Genomic DNA, 5,367 nt, shown 5'->3' on the forward strand with positions numbered 1-5,367 from the left:
GGGGCAAGGTGAAAGTTTCCTACGTTTAGGTCCACCGGCACGCTGCATATCACATCTGTTTTGTGGAGCTGTTTACATGAGGTCCTGCTAACATGCACGCTCTTTCTCGAGCAGCCTGTGTCTGTGTGTGTCCCTGATCCGCAGATTAACAATAAGATTATGCTTGTGGTTGCTGCCTTGTTGCACTGCTGTCGGGAAACAGCATGTAGGCAAAGAGGTGTCCCTCATGCTCTAACGGCATGGGCCCATCGCAGGCATTTGTGTAAGGGAGGTTATTTTGGAAGTGCAAGGAATCACACGATTCCGGCATAAATGTTTCCAGGAGATGTTTCTCTTCCTGCATCTGTTCTGAAGGGAATAAGAAAAGGGGAAAGGTAGAATGAGGCTTCCAGCCAGTCCCGTTAGCTTTGGCAAATGAATTCTCCAGCAAATGCAGCTCTCTTCTCACAGCATGAATTTTACACACAGGGTGCACCAAGTTCACGGGCATGCCCCTGCTCATAGCTGCCTGGCAACCAATTAGGGCAAAAAAAGCGAAACACTTAAAAACGCCACCCTGGACTTGTCGGTAAACAGGTTGTTTGGAGTCTTGGCTAATCATGTTCTCTGATGAGAAAATGATTGCAACCTTAATGGCATTGTCTCTGTGCATGGCCGCCATAGGGAAAATTTTGGTTTGTTCTGTTTTTTCCTGTTCAGAAATTATCCACACACATTCCCTAAACAGTTGATGGGTCTTAGAATGTGAGGCTTTTCCAAATGGCTGCAGAAGCCCTTCTATGGCTAATTTATCCGTGTGAATATGTATTTCCTAGCAATGACACCATTCCCCTGATGGATGCAAGCATCTGTGGCAGTTAGTCTGCTTTGCGTGAGAGGACCTTAGGTGGTGTCCAAGAGAAGAGGAGAAGATGCAGATGTCTGGGTGGAGCGGAGGAGGGAGGCCGGGCAGGGTGACCGCTGTGGTTTAAACACCCCCCCGGTTGTGAAGAGGTCATGGCTTCTCCTGCTTCTCTCACTTTTCACAGATAGTCCGGTGACTACAACCACCACCATCACCTTGGTAAGTAAATAAGGTCCATAACACCAGCAGAGGGAATCAGTAGTTTTTATTCACTAAAATATGCGTTGTGGGTTTTTTTTTTTTTTTAAAAGCTGTAGTCACACAGCTGTAGTCTGGACTCCCACGTTTCAGCTGTTCCCTCTGTCCACAGGCAGAAGTAATGCGTCACTTTCTGAATTGTTTCTTTTTTAAAAAAAACCCATAAATCGGTTAATCAACAGCAGCAGTAACGCCGAGTGGAAATGGTCGGTTTAGCCTCAGCCAGGAGAGGCAGCATCCGCTATAGCAGGTGATAGCCATGAAGCTCAGCGTTGTTTTCGGCACGTACCGTCCCCTCTCAGCCCCGGAGGGAGGCTGGCCCATCTCACCCCGTGGTTCACAGCGCCCAGGTCCACCCGGGCACCGAATAAAGCCGATTCTGTTAAAATTTAAGAGAGGCTCAAAATGCAGCACATTCAAGCAGGCTGCCACTGGCCGCCGGAGCCGCAGCTCGGCCGCAGACGGGGCAGGAAAATGCCGCGTTTCCCCGGCAAGACGCACAGGATTTCCTGCAGCGGGTCAAGAAAACATACCTTCCCATTGTCCCCGCCGTGTCACGGGGAGTCCTTGTGCTCCGCTGGGGACAATGTCAGTTCCTACCCTGGCAACCAAGGAAAACAAGGAAGGTTGTTTGGCATTTTATGCGAAGCTGCCGCCTGCCTCCCTCACCAGAAAGGCCCGGCACTGGGAGAGACGGCGCTCCTCATGGCTGCTAATGAACGTCCCTCGCCAGCCGTTGGTTGGCCGCTGAGGTGGAAAATCTGTGGCAGACCAAGGAAAACAAGCTGTATTTAAGACAAACAAATGTTTGGGGCAGGGGGGGAGGCGGGAAAGAGCGTACACCAGCCAGCTCTTCCAGCTCTTCAAAGCGCGGTGCTGACTCCTGCCCTCGGTCTGTCGGCAGTGGTGGGCAGGCCACAGCATGGCGGGGCAGCAGTGAGGTGGCCAGGAAGGGCCCGTGAGGGGCATTTTAGACCCACACCAGGCCCAGCTGTGGCGAGGGGGGAGTCTGGCAATGAGGGCCTGGCGGGAAGCCACCTCACCGCCCCACAGCATGCCCGGGGCCAAGCTTGGTGGCCACCCCTCCATCAACCCTGGGTTAACTGTGGAGTTGGCTTCGTGTTGTCCCTGTCCTGATGTTCAGTGTATTTGCTGTTATTGTCGTATTTTCCCCCTCTAGAATCACTTCAGCATTAAAGGAACAGTTGTAGTGAGGAAACTGCAGTTTTATATTCTTGCAAAGCCTGGGGACTGAGTCTTTCAATGGGTGTTGAATGTGCAGGGATGCCACGTGCCACGGTGGACCTCAGCGACGTGGCACAGCCCGCATCAGCACATGTGTCCCAAGCACTGCAACGCCAGGCCCTGTCGGCACAGGCTGGATCCTGACCCGCTTCGAAAGCCCACGATGAAGGTCAGGAAAGTCTCAGCTTTGATACTGCTGGGCTGGCACACCTCCAGCATTAAGGGCACTACTCGCTTCCTGCAATGCTTTCGTGAACCCACGTTTGGTTTTTGCCATAACACCAAACCAGCAAGTGCAGGATGAGATGGAGCGCCCGGAAGGCAGTGGCAAAGATTATAAGAAACTGAGCATTTTGCTACAGCTTAAAGCAAAGAAATTCTCACTCCGACCCATTAAAATAAGGTCACCTCAAAATACACATAGAAAAAGTGTAAATCAACTTATTGTTAACAGCGACACACGGATATGTTTTTGTTTTTATACTGATAGTAAGAAAATCTCTGAAGAGTTGACTCAAATAAAAGAATATCAAACTGTAAGAGCTGAAAAAACACACACCCAGTGCATAGGACATTACCTCTGCGCTCAAGAAATGACGTTTGAGTTTCTGGCTAAAATACAGATTTTCCCTCCAGTCTTGAAAAGTCAGTCTGTTCTATGTTTCAGTGCCCCCTAGAATACCAGAATCATTGTTTGAAGAATACTGGCTATTTGCTCGATTAAGGCTTGTTAATAAACGTGAAAGTAAAAATACTTAAAATACATCCTTAGAGACAGAAGTGCACATAGGCCATGCTTCTAGGCTTCAGAAGCGCCCCTGCCACTAAACCAGCTGCAGACCCAAACTACCACAAAAGGGAGCTGTGTCCAGAGCCAGTGTCTGGCAAGCCAGAGTCTGAGCCAGAGTCTGGCAAGGTCCACGGAGGGTATTGTGTATAAGGCTGCCCACTCAAAGAAAGGGAAAAAGGACACGTATAAAGAGATTTCAAACATATTTTACTGTTTGATTAAAAAAAAAAAAAGAGTTGAAGAGTGTTTGTCCAGGAAGGGGGAACACGTGTCTTTAAATTTATCATAGATAAATGGGCAGAGGGAACAGCAGCCAAGATTTCCTTGTCTGAGAGGCTGAGGCTAATACTGTCATCTGTGGTTAAGACCCATTTGTCAAACAGAGTATGCTGAGAATAAAGAAAATCAACTCTCCTTTCCTTTTTTAATTTGACTTAATTAGCCGTAATTCTTCTTACTGAAATAAAGGCATTTCCAATTGCAGGACACATTTCTGTGCCCTCACTTTCGCTAACACAAATACATAGCTCCGCATGCAGGGAAAGCAAAAGCTGAACAAATGTGCTGCAAAAACAAGATGCTCCACTACACTCACCTCCTTCCTTGGGAGAGGAGGACAGAACAAACAACACGTGGCAGATGTTAGCCACACAGTTCAGTGCCCTACTGGGAGGCATGCAAATACTATCGTGATAAGCAGCCTGGGAGAAGCTACAGAGGAGAAAACAGCACACTTGTTGTATGTATGTCAGATTTGCCCCTCCATAGCTAGGAGGAGGCATGCACTCATAGCACGGCACGGAGTACATAACACAATTATAATTGGGTGCAATATGTTCACAGCGTTTAAAAAAATGTTGTCTTAAAAAACTGCGTGCCACGTTCAGATGGCTTAAATTCCCCATGAGCCCCTGTGCCTACTGCTTCCTACTGGCTGCTTCTGGTCCTTCAGCGGTGCCCAGCCAAGAGGAAACTTCAGGGCACAGATGGAGTTCAGGCTAGACAGTCCATAACCTTCACTGGATCCCGCTGGCAGCCTGTGGTGCAAAACCTGCATCCCAGAATTACTTGGAGCCGTCGTCCTCCCAAACCCGATGAGCACACTTGCCTAAAATAGTCACTTGCAAAGGTGTGGCGAGGCCAGCCTTGGGGCTCGCAGAATTGCTGAGGGGGACTGTGAGCCTCAGAATATCCTTGTAATTTGTCTGTAATGTTAAACTTTAAATAACTGCCTTCCTCTTTCACTCCTTTCTACCTCGGCGAAGAAATGCGACATGCACTGTGTAAAGGGACTGTCACCAGCTGTTAATAAGAAAGCAGCTTTAGCTTCCCTCCGCTTCTCTTGTTCACACGTAGACAGTGTTGGAAATCAGTGAAAACGGGTGTAGCCCCTCTGCTACCGCCACCGCCACCTCCCACAAAGAGAGCAAGTGAGAAAGGGAAGAGGAAAGGTTGAAGAAACGGGCTGACCTACTTAGGTACTGCGAAGGACGAGCATGCGGGCTCCGAGTGCTGGGATGGCTGCGCGCGTTTGTTCTGGGCACCTACTGTTACCCTGGCATCCCTCCAAACAAATGGCTTTACACCCAATTCCAAAACAGCTCCTTCCTCCTCCTCTTCAAAATATGCCCTCCCCACCGTGCACGCTCTCCCTGTGATCCTTGCCGCCTTGGTTTCAAAACGGCCGCTTCCCCGAGCAGGCAGCCAGCCCCTGTCTTCTCACCCACCTGTTAATACCTGGCCTCCTGTTTGTCACACGGCAGCTCTGGGCTCTGGACCAGGATCCCCCCCCTGCTCCTGTGCCGCAGCCACTGCTTCCGGCATGGGCCACCTGTCCCTCCTGTCTCAGCTGAGAAAGGACAGGACCTAACTGCAGGGTAGGTGGCTGTCAGCGAGCAGACCCGGCTTGCGAGGAGTGGTTTCCAGAAGCAGGAAGGAGAGAGGAGGCAGGTCTCCTTGCTCTCGGGAGCCCTGACTCAGACCCCTTCCCGTGTGTCGCACGCCGCCCCCTCCCCTCCGCTGGCTCCGAGCCCCCGAGTGGCATCACTCGAACCCTGCGAGTTAGCCAGCCTGAAAATTATACCCACTGGGATCTGGCCAGTTTGCAAAGCCTAATATCAGTGATTGCAAGGTGGGATCAACGCGTTCAGGCGACACAAAGATTGCATTATAAACCCTTTCGGATTTAGATGGCAAATGATCCTTTTGCTCTTCAGACAGTATTTCTGGC

The 5,367-nt window shown here is 50.1% G+C and overlaps 1 long non-coding RNA gene across 1 annotated transcript; it reads right to left on the bottom strand.

Annotated features, from left to right (window-relative positions):
* Positions 1–982: 982 nt before the first annotated feature.
* On the bottom strand, positions 983–5,057 carry LOC134513835 (uncharacterized). The gene is made up of 3 exons (XR_010070519.1): positions 4,865–5,057; positions 1,636–1,703; positions 983–1,481 (listed from the first exon to the last, which is right to left on the bottom strand). It is a non-coding gene; the product is annotated as an uncharacterized LOC134513835 (long non-coding RNA).
* Positions 5,058–5,367: the final 310 nt, after the last annotated feature.

The sequence above is a fragment of the Chroicocephalus ridibundus genome, chromosome 3, assembly GCF_963924245.1.
Source record: "Chroicocephalus ridibundus chromosome 3, bChrRid1.1, whole genome shotgun sequence".
Lineage (NCBI taxonomy): Eukaryota > Metazoa > Chordata > Aves > Charadriiformes > Laridae > Chroicocephalus > Chroicocephalus ridibundus.